This window comes from Petaurus breviceps, unplaced genomic scaffold (genome assembly GCF_028583685.1).
Source record: "Petaurus breviceps papuanus isolate PSGF00001 unplaced genomic scaffold, PetGlider_PUasm1.0 90925, whole genome shotgun sequence".
Taxonomy (NCBI): Eukaryota; Metazoa; Chordata; class Mammalia; order Diprotodontia; family Petauridae; genus Petaurus; species Petaurus breviceps.
Window position 1 is genome coordinate 26,646,878 of NW_027187380.1, and position 16,691 is coordinate 26,663,568.

At 37.6% G+C, this 16,691-nt stretch overlaps 2 protein-coding genes and 1 long non-coding RNA gene across 4 annotated transcripts in view; 2 read left to right on the top strand and 1 right to left on the bottom strand.

The window, feature by feature from the left end:
* PITPNC1 (phosphatidylinositol transfer protein cytoplasmic 1) overlaps positions 1-16,691 on the top strand; it is a 432,818-nt gene that overhangs the window by 317,335 nt on the left and 98,792 nt on the right. The gene's annotated exons all lie outside the window — the stretch shown is intronic.
* Positions 1-16,691, bottom strand: part of LOC138152623 (uncharacterized) — a 634,969-nt gene that overhangs the window by 164,526 nt on the left and 453,752 nt on the right. The gene's annotated exons all lie outside the window — the stretch shown is intronic.
* The window catches only part of NOL11 (nucleolar protein 11), a 276,383-nt gene that overhangs the window by 111,891 nt on the left and 147,801 nt on the right, over positions 1-16,691 (top strand). The gene's annotated exons all lie outside the window — the stretch shown is intronic.

The following is a 16,691-nucleotide window of genomic DNA, read 5'->3' on the forward strand; positions in this document are numbered from 1 at the left end:
TTAAAATTATATTAAGTGTTAGCATATTTAGACTTTTATTTTTCTCCAATATGACATTCCCAAATAGATACATAAGTATTATTTGAAGAGACTAAATTCACATTGTAATATGAATGACATCTTTAAGGATTGTTCTTTTTCTCTATTGAGGGGTACACAGAAACAAGATTATTTGTTTCTCAACACTGCTTGCCTTCCAATTTTGAAATTCTAGCTTACCAGGGCTGGAGAACCTGTGGCTTCAAGGCCACATGTAGCCCTCTAGGTCCAGTTTTGACTGAATCCAAACGTCATAGAACAAATCCCCTTAATGAAAGGATTTGTTCTATAAAACTTGGATTCAGTCAAAAGGCCCCACCCAAGAACCTAGGTCACATGTAGCCTCAAGGCCAAAGGTACTGGTCCCCCTTCCTCTGGCTTAGGCATTTCAGATTATAACATTCAAAATTTTTTTCTAGGTGACATATGCAGCTTGCATTCTTTTTTTTTTTTTTTGCCTTTTTTTTCTGGGGGAGGGCAATTGGGGTTAAGTAACTTGCCCAAAGTTGCCCGGCTAGGTTTTTGCAGCTTGCAGTCTTGCAACTACATTTTTAAAAAACAAAAGTACAGATTTTCACGGGCAGTTAGGTGGCACAGTGAATAAACCACTGACCCTGGAGTCAGGAGGACCTGAGTTCCAATCCTGCTTCAGACACTTGACACACTTACTAACTGTGTGATCTTGGGCAAGTCACTTAACCCCAGTTGCCTTGCCTTCTTCCCTCCAAAAAAAAAAGTATAGATTTTCTGAAATAAAACATATGTTATGAGAGGCAATATGATAGTGTAAAATAAGACTGGTCTCACAGTCAGGAATACCTGGGCTGTTGCAGTCCCTCCTCAGACACATACTGGATGTGTGACTCAAGAGAAAGACACTTCACCTCTAGGTCAGTCCTGTCAAATTCAAATAGAATTGGGCCACTAAACACATAATATCAGGAAAGAGAGAAAAAGGGTATATCCAGGCCTGCCACATGTTGACTTAGAAGACCAGAGATTAATAATACATTCAAGAGGCAATGTTCCTGAAACCTACATCCAAGTCTTAAGACACACACTACTTTTAAAAGCAGGAACTTGTCTTGGAACAAAAGAATAAAAGTGTCTGACAAATAAATCAGCACTGACTGTTTTTATGTATCTGAGTATAAACAAAAGCAGCTGTATGGTATTTATAGTCTCTTAATCTTGTAATAATCCTAATAAATTTGACCTTTAAAGAGAAAGAAAAGGAAAGCAAATGAAAGATAAGAAAAGAAGTTCATATCCCTGTCCTGAAAAAGTATACCTTCATCATTTTAAGGGAGATTTTAACTCAAGGATAAGCATACACATTATTGTCAGCAAAACGAGAGTAGATTAACTATTCCCATGACAGACTTATTAATTTAAACAGCTTCTGATAATAATATACACAGTCTATAGTTCTATTCTAAGTCAGAGCAATAAAAGTACCACTTCCATTACTGGGAAACATATTTAAGACATGAATGTGTATCTATCACATAGCAGTTAAATAAAGACAGTATTGGGTTCGAGAGGCTTTTTATATTCTGCAATCTCTACCTCCATGGTCATTGGAACTTATATTATCAGGAAAGAGAAAAGTGATTCTCACTGTCATCTCTCTGTTATTAGAAAGTAAATCCCTAGAGGGTAGGGATTTTCTTGCTTTTTTAAAATGTCCCCAGCATTTAATACACAGTACTCACTTAATAAATATTTTTATTCATCCATTCATTGTAAAGCTGGATATATCCATCTGATTGAATTAATTTCCAGATATACCAAACTGGTGAGATTCATCCATAAAATCTTCACTAGGAAGTTCAATTCATGAATTCAATTTTCCCCTATAACTTGGAATTTCATATTTTAAAAAATCATGCATGATTTGGATTTACATATATTTCCTTCTTCTAAAGAAATTTATGTTTATATATAATTGGAGAGTTTTTCTTTTTTGTATTGACCAAGACAGGAAGAAAAGATTAAAAAGTTAGATAAAATAACTGCTCAAATTAAGTTTAAATACCATGAATTTTAGAAACTTAGGAGCTACCTAATGAAAAAGCTCTCATTCCTTTTAAAAATAGGATCCAGTTCATTAGAGTTAATTTAACCTTCCTTACCTAAGGATTAATTATATTGATAAGAGATTTGTAATCTGGGTAACATTAGGGCAACTATCTTAGGTTCTAGCCATATGTGGATCCAGACTCCTATTACTGTTAACTCACAACCCACCACTAACGTGCTTCCTATTAATAATCAGGCAGTAGGTACAGCTAGCAAAGGCAAGCGGTCATTAAGTATCTTGCTTGGGGTCACACAGTTAGTAAGTGTCCGGGATCACGTTTGTACTCATGTCTCCATTACTCCAGCCTTAGCACTCTATCCACTGTACCATCTGAGAAGGGATGATAGCATGGCCCCTTGTGGAAAATAACTTACACAACTACATGGTGGATGAATTTGAGTAGGGGAGACAACTTGATGCAGAAAGTCCAATCAGTAGGCTTTTGCTATTGTCCAGATGAGAGATAAAAAAGCCCTAAATTAGCTTGGTAGTTTGGGTGGTAGGTAGAGAGAAGGTGTTGTATGCAAAAGATATTGTGGAGGTAGAATGACCAGATTGGGCAATTGTGACTGGATTAAGAATGACAGTGAGGTTGTAAACATAGATGACTGGAAGTATGGTGGGACCTTCAACAGAATTAGGGAATTTTGGAAGATGGATGGATTTGAGGGGCAAACCTGACATTATGATTTACAAACATAAACCAAGTAAGAGTATTTTATCAGGGTCGGCTAGGTGGTGCAGTGAATAGAGCACTGGCCCTGGAGTCATGAGGACCTGAGTTCAAATCTGGCCTCTGACACTTAACACAAAAACTAGCTGTGTGACCTTGGGCAAGTCACTTAACCCCAATTGCCCTCCAAAAAGCAAAAAAAAAAAAGAGTATTTTATTTGGAACCAGTAAAGTCTTCAACCCTTGGGTACTCATACCTTAAATCTATGCAGGCTTCTGTTTCAGAAAGACAGAAGAAGGGAAGGCTTAAGGGAGCTGTTTATATTCTTGGCAAAGATACTGGAGGAGTTTGCCATTTCTTTCACCAGCTCATTTTACAGAGGAGGAAACTGAGGCAAACATAGTTAAGTGACTTGCTAAGGGTGACATAGCTGGTAAGCATCTGACTGAGGCCAGATATGAGCTCAGGAAAATGAGTCTTCCTGGCTCCAGGCCCAGCTCTCTATCCATTGAACCCCCTTTCAACATAAATCCGAACAAAATATGAGTAGGGGCAAGGATTTCTTTACCAAAACTTTGTGGAAATTTTAAAAGCCTTTTTTGTCTATTGGTGTCTGAGTTTCATTGAAGAAGTCTGTACAAAACCAGCCTTTACTGGAAACAGTCCCTCCTCGTCATTGTCAAGGCAAATCAACTGAGTCACACTGCATTCTGTTTGGGATCTAATAGAAATACAGATTTATTCATTTGTCAAGCAATAGCAAAGAAGTTTCTTGATGGGCAATTGCTCCTCTCTACTCAAGGATTCCAAATATTAAAGGGAGTCTTAATGATTTTAATAACTGAGACATCTAGGTGGCAGAGTAGATAGAACACTGGATAAGGAAGACCAAATCTGGCCTTAGACATTTTTGTAGCTGCATGACCATGGGCAAATCGTTTAATCTCTCTGTACCTCAATTTCCCTATCTGTAAAATCAGGATAACAATATAGCACCTACCTTACAGGATTATTTTGAGACTCAAATGAGATTGCATACGCACAGCACTTTGCAAACCCTAAAATGCTAATAAGCACTAACTATTCCTGTCTAAGGAGCTTCTAAAGAATTCTTAGTGATTATCTCCAGCTATGCCATCTTGCATTATAGTTGCAACTCAAGAGCAGAGTGTTTAACTGAAAAATAAAACAACTCAAAGATTCATTGATGGTTTTAAATCATAACCAATTAGTCACATAAAGCCTCAAGGACTACATGGTGAGATAAAAGTATTGCAAATCTGAAATCTAAACAATTGCAGTTATTTAAGCAGGAGCTATTTGTATCTAATATTACTAGAATGTACCCTGGTATTCTAGTCATTTGGAAGAGAGACAATTACACTAGATATTGTGATCAATATCTAGTGGCTTTGTTAATGGCCTAGTTATTATGTTGTTGTTCAGTCATTTTTCATTCACGTCTGATTCTTTGTGACCCCATTTGTGGCTTTCTTGGCAAAGACAGTAGATTGGTTTGCCATTTCCTTCTGCTCATTTTACAGATAAGAAACCCAAGGCAAAGAGGGTTAAATGACTTGCCCAGGATCACATAGCTAGTAAGTGTCTGAGGCCAGATTTGAACTAAGAAAAATGAGTTTTCTTGAATCCAGGCCCCACACTCTATCCACTGCATCACCCAGCTGCCCTGATTATAGTATCAAAGGCCTGCAAGTTGGGAACGGTAATATTTTGCTTCTTCACTTTAAGGAAGATCTAACTAAAAAGTACTTTTGCATTCAAGTGCCTATTATGAGCCAAATCTACTTAAAAAGAGCTTATATTCTAATGAGAGTGACACCAAGAACATTAAGTATATGTATAATATAAATATAAAGTTAATGAATAGATATTATTCACTGATTCACTGATATTATTATTACATTAATAGTTAATTTATATACAAAGTAATTAAATACAAGTCAGTTTGATAGGGAGGGCACTAGTAGTTGGGGGAAATCAGGAAAGGCTCCATCTTAAAGTAAGAGAGAGACTCAGAAATGGATGTAGAGAAGTAAGTGTCTTCCCAGCATGGGAATGGGATATTGTGTATGAAGAACAGAGAGAAGACCAGTTTGGCTGGATTGCAGAGTGTGGAAGGTGGAGTGATGTCTAGTCAAGGTAGGTTAGGGCTAGGTTGTGTAGGATGAAACAGAGCAAAACAGAGAAGTTTATGTTGTATCCTAGAGGCAATGGTGGAATAGGGGAGTCATGTGGTCATATCTGTCCTTAAGGAAAATTCGTTTGGCAACAGTGTGTCAGAAGGGACTTCTATAGGGAGACTTGAGGTGGGTTTAACTATGTCCATGAAGAGATGGGATCAGATGCTAGAGACATTATAAAGATTTGACATCTGTTTGGTTACATGGAGTCCAGCATAATGCTGAATTTGGAAAGAGGGTAGTGCCTTTGACAGAAATTGGGAACTTTTGAAGAGGTGAGAATTTCGAGGAAAGTTTTAAGCATGTAGAGTTTAAATTGTCTCTAGGACATCCATTTGAAATGTCCAAATGCATAGTTGGTGATCTAGGACTGAATATAAGGGGCTAGTTGAAGGGAAGAGGGGGTGGAGAACGGAGGGTAGGGGGTATGTTTCTTGGGATGTTTTTCCCTATATGTGACTGCCAGGTTCAAGTGGCCCTGCTCTCTTCCTCAGTGGCTAGTGGAGGGTAAAAGGTGAGGACTTTGGGAGTGGTGGTAGTAAACACATATGAGGGGAAAGCAGAGATCAAGAGAAAATTCTCTAGAAATATGTGGAGAAAACATTTTTTCATATCTTAACTGCTATAAACCCTCCTTGCCTAGGTTCACTAGAGAAGCCTAAAGGCTCTCCAGGATTCCTGTAATGCCCTCCATTCTTGCCTTCAAATTCTTTGTTTTTCTTAGGGCTCAACTCAGATGCCAGTTCTCATTGGAAACTTATTTCTGATCCCTCTAAGAAATGCTCTCTGCCTTCTTTAATCATATTATATTTATGTGGTTAAATGATGTTACTAGTAGAAAGTAAACTTCTTGAGAACAGGAATCTTTTTCAGTTTCTATACAGTTGTTTGCTTGTGGCTCCAGATGAAGACATTGAAAAGGACTTGAGCTTTGCTCTTTCATACTTAAAGCCAGCCTCCTCTTCCCTAAAGATAACAGCACCAAGGTCACCTAAAGCCATTAGTCTTTTTCTGAACCTGAAGCATAGACCAAGTAATGAGCTAGAGGACAAAAGAGACAGGCAGTGCACAAAAATATTTCCCTGCCCACTTATGCAGGTTGATCCAGCTCCATTTTCCCTTCTTGGCTTTGTTTGTCTATTGCTACCATTCTCTAAAGTCACAGAGAATAGATGCTTTAGTTTGGAAAGTTTTCCCCAAAATGTACCTTCTGAATCTTATGAACTTATATAACCAGTATTAAGTGCCTTGCCAGGTACTTTGCCAAGTGCTGAGGATACAAAGAAAGGCCCAAAAATAGTCCTTTTTTTTTTTCCCACAAGGACCTCACAGTCTAATGGGGGAGATAGCATGCAGGCAACTATGTACAAACAAGATATAGATGAGGAAAATTGGACATAATCAACCAAACTAGTACTAGTGGGGATGGGAAAAGGCTTCTCATAGGAGGTGTGATGGATGCATAGCATCATTCCACAGAGAAGGTCAAGCACATCACCCACATTGATCCCACTGTTCTTATCACAGTCTTGTGACTTTCTTAGGATAGATGATTTTAGAGGGCACAGAGCTCCGAACTTTTCCCTTGGTCCCAAACTGGGTTAGTGCCTGAGCTAGAAGTAGAAAGAAGAACTTCTTATCCAAGTAAAGTTTTTAATCAACATTCAATTACAATGTCTGCAAGTCATGGAAGAGAACAGTGACCTAGGCTGCCCAAAACAGCAGATAATCTCAAAATCATTTCAAAACCACAAAACTTTGAAATGTATAAGGTGATGTTCTTTCAGAAGCTTTTATTCCACAATTATATTATACATAACCATGAGCAAGTCACTTAATCTAACCTCCATGACCTTGAAGATGCTTCTTGCTCCTAGTCTATGACTCTATGAGCCACATGGTGGTCATAATAATCCTAGAGCAACTATCTTACAAAATTGTCGTGACACTTAAATGAGATGATGTATGTGAATCCCTCTGTAAACTTTAAAGCTCTACCAAAATGTCTGTTAAGGGCACAGTGCACAGAGGACCAGGCCCGGAGTGAGGAAGACTCATCTTACTGAGTTGCAATGTGGCCTCAGACACTTACTAGCCCTGTGTCCCTGGGCAAGTCATTTAACCTTGTTTGCCTCAGTTTCCTCATCTGTAAATTGAACTGGAGAAAGAAATGGCAAACTGCTCCTGTTATCTCTGCCAAGAAAAGCCCAAATGGGTTCACAGTCAGACTGACAATGACTGAACAATAACAATAAATGTCTGTTGTTATTATGTTGCTCAGGTTCATGTTTCATTACTTTGTTTTCCCTAAACACTAACCAGACTGACCAGTGGTGGGGTGAGGCAACCAAGAAGCATATGAGGTCGTCAGAGAAGTCAGAAGGTAAAAATCCTTAGCAGATAATGTACAAAGTGGTAAACCACATGTAGATATTGGAGGAATAGAACAGGAAGACGTGGAGGAGGACAAAGAAAAAGGGTCTGGTTTCTCCCCCTTTCTCCACACACCCTGATTCCTAGTGGGGAGAGAGAGAGAGGAAGGGGGAAAGAGAGAGAGAGAGGATAGCCGTAATTGATATAGTTGATAGATGATTAACAGATAGAGATGATAGAGATAGATAGATATGTAGATAATAGATGATAGATAATAGAAATGACAGACATAGATGACAGATATAGATGACAGAGAATAGATAAGATGAAAAAGACATATATAGATGGTAGAGATGGATGGATACATAGAGATGAATATAGATGATAGATGACAGCTATCTGTCATAGATAATAAAGACTGACATAAATGGTAGAGATGGATATAAATGATAGATATTTAGCTATAGATGAGAGGTGATTAATAGAGTAGACGGTTATAGAATATATATACCTATAGAATATATAACTATAGAAAATAGAAATAGATAAAAGATGCAAAGACTGAAAAATTAGTGCTGCATAAGCAGATGGGGAGAGGATGACTTTTCTTCCAAATTTGAGCCCCGTGACAGATCAAAAGGAGAGAATTTCTGCCCAAATGTCTGAGGGGCCCTGCACCTGTACAAGACTACAGGGCCAGGTGTGATTCTTGTCAAAGCCTCGAGTTTATGTGATGACATGGTACATTTTTTTTACAGGAGACTATCTCAGGCAAATGTCTCCCCAGACCTGAAAGGAGCTGATGATTGAATCAGGTTTCTGGCAGCTATTTGGAATGTGCAAATGATTAATTACTCTTTGCTGAGTGTTATTCTGTGTCACAAGGTTGGACCTTTTGGTTTATTATGCTTGGGCAAAATTCTAAATTATGCCCAGTCTGAGTGTGAGAGATAGCAGCCATTTTATTCTGTTTCTTTCAGTCTGATATTTCTGTCTGTTCCTATCCTGTTATTGAGAGAGGCTGCTTTTCTTCTCCTTAAAGAATTAGTTGTTGATGGGAATGGGAATATAGTGTGTAGACCCTCTGCTAAGCTCTACCTGCCCTAGGAATATAGTGTGTAGACCCTCTGCTAAGCTCTACCTGCCCTAAGGAGATTAGTCAATTTTCATGAAAGTTAGGCCTAGGGTATATAGTAGGGAAGGACCCAAATAGGTGACCAAAGTGTGCAGACTAGAAAGACCTAGAAGTACTTAATACTATTTGCTTTCTTTGCCCAACCATTCTTCACTTAGTTAAACTAAAGGCACCTGGGTGTCCTAGAGGATAGTCTTGGACCAGGATTCATAATGACCTGAGTTCAGATCCTGCCTCAGACATTTACTAGCTGGGTGATCCTGGACCAATCATTTAACAGCTCTGAGCCTCAGCTTTCCCATCTATATAGTAATGATAAGAACATGTACCTTCTAGGGTTAGTGTGAGGACCACATGAGATATTATATGTGAAATACTTTGCGAACCTTCATTAGTTATAAGACCATGAGTAAGACATATAACTTCTCTCTGCTTCAGTTTCCTCATCTGTAAAATGGGAGCAATTGCCTCACAGTGTTGTTGTGATAACATGAGAAGGGACTTGAAAAACCTTCAAATGCTCTATAAATTCTAGATATTACTAGCAACAATAGCTATGGAATGGTAGAGAAAAAGGAAACAAAACCTTTGATTTGGGGCAGCCAGGTAGCACAGCGAGTAAGAGCACCGGCTCCAGTGTCAGGATGACCTGGAGATCGAATCCCGGGCTCAGACACTTAGCACCCACCCAGAAACACCTGGCCGTGTAACCTTGAGCAAGTTACTTAACACTGATTGCTTAAAAAAAAAAAACCTTTGATTTGGGGAAGTTTACAATTATTCAATCATGCAGTCATGTTTGATTCTTCATGACCCTGTGGATCATGCTGTCTGTGGGGTTTTCTTGGCAAAGATACTGGAATGATTTGCCATTTTCTTCTATGGTAGATTAAGGCAAACAGATATTAAGTGACTTGCCCAGGGTCACATAGGCAGTAAGTGACTGATGCCAAATTTGAACTCAGATCTTCCTGATTCCTGACCCTGCACTGTAGGTACTGAACCATCAAATTTCCCCAGTTTACAATTTGGGAGGCAGAATTCAATTCACTAAGAATTTATGAAGCCCATTTGTATATGGGTCTTTGTACTATGTGCTGGGAGGAGAAACATAAATGAAATATCCCCTGCCCAGAACATACACCATGAAAGAGTCAAGGATTCTTTCAAAGCCTAATTCCAACTCTAGCCTTCACTTTGAACTAGAGAACATCATCCCCTTGGTGAATGAACACTTCCCTCAACTCTGAAGTCAGTCGCAGATTCACGTAAGATGCTGCCATGTTGGAACGTGATATCTGAGACCTTGGTCTGAAATTCCAAAGAATATGATAGGGGCCCAATCAGGACTTCTGGTAAAAGTTATAGGTGCCAACTCTGCCTCACCACTGTTTGATTTAGGCTGGGGCAAGGTAATATCAAGAAATGACACATATTTGATGAATTCTCAGTAAAAGGGGTAAGCATGCTTTATAATTACAAGGAGAAAAAGTAGATTGAAATTCATCTTTCCAACTGAACATCCTGAGTTGTGGGTGGGAGGTTGTGTGAGACCATTTATGATATGTGACAAATGGTTGATCCCCTCTGATGAGTTGACTGACTCTTTGTGACCACATGGACCATAGCACGCCAGGTCTTTCTGTTCTCCTGTCTGCTGAAACCTGCCTAAGCTCATGTTCGTTGCTTCCATGATACTATCTATACATATCATCCTCTGCCATCCCCTTCCCCTTTTGTCTTCAATCTTTCTCAACATCAGAATCTTTTCCAATGAGTCCTGTCTTCTCATTATGGGGCCAAAGTATTTAAGCTTCAGTATTTGTCCTTCCAATGAGTAGTCTGAATTAATTTATTAAATATTGACTGACTTGATCTCCTTGCTGTCCAAGGGACTCTCAAAACTCTTCTCCAGCACAATTTGAAAATGTCAGTTCTTTGGAACTCAGCTTTCCTTACAGTCCAATTCTCACAATCATATATTGCTGCTGCAAAAACCATAACTTTCACTACACACATCTTGGTCAGCAAGGTGATTTCTCTTCATTTTCATATGCTGTCCAGATTTACCATAGCTTTCCTTCCAAGGAGCAAGTGTTTTTTAATTTCTTGGCTGTAGTAGCCATCTGCAGTGATCTTTGAGCCCATGAATATAAAATATGAAAGTTTCTCCTCTTTTAACCTTATCAAGAGACTTCATAATTCCTTACTTTCTGCCATCAGCATGATATTGTCTTGTGTATCTGAGATTATTTGTCCTAGCAAGCCCAATTCTGCATTTTCATTTGTCCAGCCTGGCATTTCACATGATGTAGTCTGCATTATAAATTAAATAAAGAAGGTGACAATATACATCCTTGTTGTACTCCTTTCCAAATATTAAGCCAATCACTTGTGCCAAGTTATGTTGCTTATTGACCTACATACAGGTTTCTCAGGAGACAAGTAAGATGATCAGGTATTCCTCTCTCTTTGAGGACCTGCAACGTTTTGTTGTGATCCACAGAGTCAGAAGCTTTAATGTAGTTAGTGAAGCAGAAGTAGATGTTTTTTTTTTTTTTTTCCTGGAACTCCCTTGCTTTCTCCATAATCCAGTGAATTTAGGAAATTTGATCTCTAGTTCCTCTGCCTTTTCAAAATCTGGCCTGCATTTCTGGTAATTCTTAGTTCACATATTACTGAAGCTGAGCTTGCAGAATTTTTAAGTATAACCTTGTTGGCGTGAGAGATGAGTACAATTGTTAGGCAATTTGAACATTTCTTGGCATTGCCTTTTTTTGAGCATTGGGACATAAACTGATCTTTTTCAGTCCAGTGGTTACTGTTGAGTTTTCCAAATTTGCTGGTATATTGAATGCAACAGTTTAACAGCATCATCTTTTAAGATTTCAAATAGCTTAGCTGGAATTCCATCATCACTACAGTTATTGCTGGTAATGCTTCCTAAGGCCCACTTGGCTTCATTTTCCAAGATGTCTGACTCTAGATCAGTAACCACACCATCATGGTTATTGGTCATGTTAAGATCTTCCTTATGTAGTTCTTCTGTATATTCTTGCCACCTCTTTTTAATTTCTTCTACTTCTGTTAAGTCCCTACCATTTTTGTCTTTTATCGCACTCATTCTTACATGAAACAGTACAAAGATATTTCTGATTTTCTTGAAGAAATCTCTTGTCTTTCTCATCCTATTTTTTTCTAATTCTTTGCATTGCTCATTTAAGAAAACTTTATTTCTCCTTGATCTTCTGTAATTTTACATTCAGTTGGGTATATCTTTCTTTTTCTCCTTTGCCTTTCATTCCCTTTCCTTCTTTCCTCAGCTATTTATAAAGACTCATCAGAAAGCCATTTTGCTTTCTTGCTCTTCTTTTTCTTTGGAATGTTTTTTGTTGCTGCCTCCTGTACAGTTTTGCAAACCTCTCTCCATAGTTCTTCAGGCACTATTTCTACTAGGTCTAATCCCTTCCCTCTATTTGTCACTTCTACTTCATGTTCATAGGGAATATAATTTAGGTCACTTCTATATGGTTTAATGGTTTTTCCTACTTTCTTCAATTTAAGTCTAAATTTTGCAATAAGAAGCTCAGGATCTGAGTCACAGTTCGCTCCAGATCTTCTTTTAACTGACTGTATAGAACTTCTCTGCCTTTGCTGCAAAGTATATAATCAATATGATTTGATGTTATTTCTAGAAGATGTTATAGGTGTTCATAGAACTGATCAACTTTGTCCCCATTGACATCAATGCATGGAACAGACTGTATTACTGTGGTGTTGAATGGTTTTCCTTGTATTTGAATAAATATCAATCTGTCCTTTTTGAGATTATACCCCAGTATTGCTTTTCTCATTCTTTTATTAACTATGGGGGATACTCCTTTTCTTCTAAAGGATTCTTGTCCACAGTAGCATGTGTAATGATCATCTGAATTAAATTCACCCATTCCCGCCCATTTACATTCACTGACTCCTAAGATGTCGATGTTTCATCTTTCCACCTCCAGCTTAACCATATCCAGCTTACCTTGGTTCATAAATATTACATTCCAGGTTCCTACATGTAGTGATCTTTTCTTAAAATAATGTTTTATTTTTTCCCAATTATATGTAAAAACTATTTTTAACATTATTATTATTATTTTGTGTTGCAAATTCTCTTCCTCCCTCTCTTCTCTTCTACCTGAGAAGGTAAGAAATTTGGTATAGGTTATACATGAACAATCATGCAAAACATATTTCCATATTAGTCATGTTGTAAAAGAAAACACAGACCTCCTTGCCCCCTCCCCAAAAAAACACATGAAGAAAATAAAGTGAAGTATAATTTGCTTCAATCTGCATTCAGACTCTATAAGTTCTTTCTTTTGACATGGATACCATTTTTTATTATGAGTCCTTTTTGAATTTATCTTGGGTCATTGTATTGCTGAGAATAGCTAAGTCATTCATAATTGATCATCTTACAATCTTGCTGTTACTGTGTACAATATTTTTCTGGTTCTGCCCACTTCACTTCACTTTGCATCAGTTCATGTCTTGCCAGACTGTAGCAGCAAGCACCCCAGCGTCCCCAGGGTGGCTGCCATCACAGGTTCTTAGATCTGCTTTGCTAAAGGAAAGCAACTCAAAATTGGTTAACAAGCTTACTTTAATCAGTCAAATATATATTGTTTACCTAGTTCAGGGGAAAAAGATCAGCACCCCAAACTTCAGAGTATACAGACAGAATTATCAAGACAGAGGAACAGATCAAGTAGACAGGTTTCCAAACTGTCCAACCATTACATCCATACCAAATCAACATCTGGGTATTTCAAAGCCGGGGGGCTCTCAACAACAGATTCCCAGAGTCTCATCTGATGAAATCACAGAACACTTCTCAAAGTGAGCCCCAAAGCAAAGCCTCACATCAGGGATTATATAGCCTTCTCCTGGGTCAGAGAATGTAACCACCCTCTTGACTCACTGCCCAATCACACAGCATCAAGATGTGAGCATTCCTGAAAACCAAGCCTCCTGCCACAGGCTCCATGTGACCACATTTAGCCTATTAGGAGGAAGAGTATATTTTCAAATCAAGGAAGGTTCTCAGTCTCTTAAGCCTATCAAAGGACCTAGGGGCAGGGAAGATCTTTAAATTTACATTTCCATTACACAGACTTTTCTGAAAACATCCTGCTCTTCATTTCTTATAGCATAGTAGTATTCCATTACAATCATATACCATAACTTGCCCAACCATTCCCCAATTGACGGACATCCCCTAAATTTACAGTTCTTTGCCACTAGAAAAAGAGCTGCCATAATTATTATTATTTTTTACAAATAGGCCTTTTTTCCTCTTTTTTTAATCTCTTTAGGATAAAGACCTAATAGTGGTATTTTTGGATCAACGTTTTGTATAGTTTTATAGCCTTTTGGGTATAGTTTCAAATTGCTCTCCAGAATGGTTGGATTAATTCACAACTCTGCCAACAGTGCATTAGTGTCCCAGTTTTCCCACATTCCTTCCAACATTTATCATTTTCCTTTTCTGTCATACTAGCCAACCTTATAAGAGTAAGGAGCTTCCTCAGAAATATTTTAGTTTGCATTTCTATAATCAGTAGTTATTTAGAATATTTTTTCATATGATTATAGATAGCTTTGATTTCTTCCTCTGAAAACTGCCTATTCATATCCTTTAACCATTTATCAGTGGGGAATGACTTATCTTCTTATAAATTAACTCAGTTATATATTTGAAAAATGAGGCCTTTATTAGAGACACTGTAAAAATAGCTTTCTGATTTCCTTCTAATCTTGGTTGCATTTTACAAATTTAATATAAAATTTTTTTTGGTAATTTGATTGCTGTGGCAATGAATAAGTAAATTAATTTAGGTAAAATTGTCATTTTTATTATATTCATTTGGTCTGCTCATGAGCAGTTGATATTTTTTCAATTGATATTTTATTTGTATGAAAAATATGTTATAATTGTGTTCACACAGTTCCTGGGTTTGTCTTGGCAGCCAAGTATTTTATATTGTCTACAGTTATTGTAAATGGAATTTCTCTTTTTAACTCTTGCTGCTGGACTTTGTTGGTAATATATAGAAATTCTGGTGATTTATTTGAGTTTATTTAAATCCTTCAATTTTGCTAAAGTTATTAATTATTTCTGCTAGTTTTTTTTGTTGATTCTCTAAGTATGCCATCATAGTATCTACAAAGAAGTAATAGTTTTATTTCCTTATTGCCTATTTTAATTCCTTCTGTTTCTTTTTCTTCTCTTTATGCTATAGCTAGCATTTCTAGAACAATACTCAATAATAGTAGTGATAATGGGCATCCTTGTTTCACCCCTGATCTTATTGGGAAGTCTTCTATCTTTTCCCATTCCAGATAGTGCTTACTGATGGTTTTAGATAGATACTTATCATTTTAAGGAAAGTTCCATTAATTCCTGTGCTCTCGTGTTTTTAATGGATACTATATTTTGTCAAAAGTTTTTTCTGTGTCTATTGAGATAATCATATGGTTTCTGTTGGTTTTCTTATTGTTATAATCAGTTATGCTGATAGCTTTCCTGTCACTAGTCCTGTATTCTTGGTATAAATCCCACCTGGTCACATAGTATATGTGATCCTTGTGATATGTTGCTGTAATCTCCTTGCTAATATTTTATTTAAAATTGTTGCATCAGTATTCATTAGGGAAATTGGTTTATAGTTTTCTTTCTGTTTTTGTTCTTCCTGGTTTATTTTTGTCATAAAAGCAATTTGGCAGGACTCTTTCTTTGCCTGTGTTTCCAAATAGTTTATATAGTATTGAAATTAATTGTAACTTAAATGTTTGGTAGATGCAGTATTGATCTTTATAGCATCAGACTTTCCTTTCCTCTCCAGATACATCTGCAACTGAACCCCCTTTTGGTTTTGGCTCAGCTGCTCTACTCATCAGTAGAAATGACATTAAAGGAGAGGCATTACCATCTGTTTTGCCAATGCACCCTAAGGTGTGATGGGACCTTTCCATCTGACTTTCAGCTAAAACCTTCCATATATCTTATTAGAATGTGAACTTCTTGACATAAGAGACTATCTGACTGTTCTATTTGTGTCCCTAGCACATGGCACAGTAACTGATACTTAGTGTTGAGCACAACCCTACCTTCCATTTCTTTAATTGATCTGTAAGCAGGCATTTTAGCATAACTTCACCCTTCCCTTCCCTTAATTGATCTGTAAACACGAATTTCGGCACAAACTCCACCCTTCCCTCTCCTAATTGATCCATGGGAAGGGCTTTCAGCCTGGAGTAAAATCCATGCTCCATTCTTCCCTGTCCCCTGGCTCCACCCCCACCCCCTACCTGATGTTCCCCACTTCCAATTTTAATCTTGGGGATCTTCTGTCTTGCTCCTTTATGCCCTACAATAGTAGGGCCTTTAGTAAATGGTAGTTGACTGATTAGTAAGTGATTAATAAATGTTTTATTTAGTCTCATATTCAATGAAGATCAAACTCTCTCCAAGATAAGTCCTAGGTTACATGAGAAAGATAAAGGTTATTTATCAGATAAAGGCTTATCTGATCAATTGGCTACATTGCTAATTACTCTGCTGAGAATGTCAGGGGTAGGATTTGAACCCAGGTTTTCGCTACTTCAGACCCAACATGAACTCAATCTGCCTCTCCTGTGAATTTTAATTTCTCTTATTTTCATTTTTTCCAAATGAAAAAGCCTCCTCAGCTTCTCTCATGATCCATAATATTATCAAGCCTCCCACTTGGTTTTTTGATGATCTCACTGACAGCACAAATTTCTCTGTGGTTTCTTTGTGTATTTACAAGAGACTCGCAGGCTGGTAGCCTTATGTTTCATTTCATGGTCAGACTTGAAAAACATTTCCCTTTCTTCCTATTGAAGGGACAAAACAAGCCAGCTGCTACTCCTATGTTGGATGTAGGAGTGGCCTGAAGCATTTTATTTTAAGTGCTAGTCATGCCAGAAATCAGTCTTCAACTTTAAAGAAATATACTTGCTACCTCTCATTCAACTGGAGGGTCAATTTACAAATCTGAAGGCAATAATCTCACAAAAAAAAATATAAGAAGAAAACACAGGATATAAAGTAGACACTACTTAAGATGCTAATTGCTGTCAAGAATTTTATCTATGCAGCTTTTGGAAGGGAA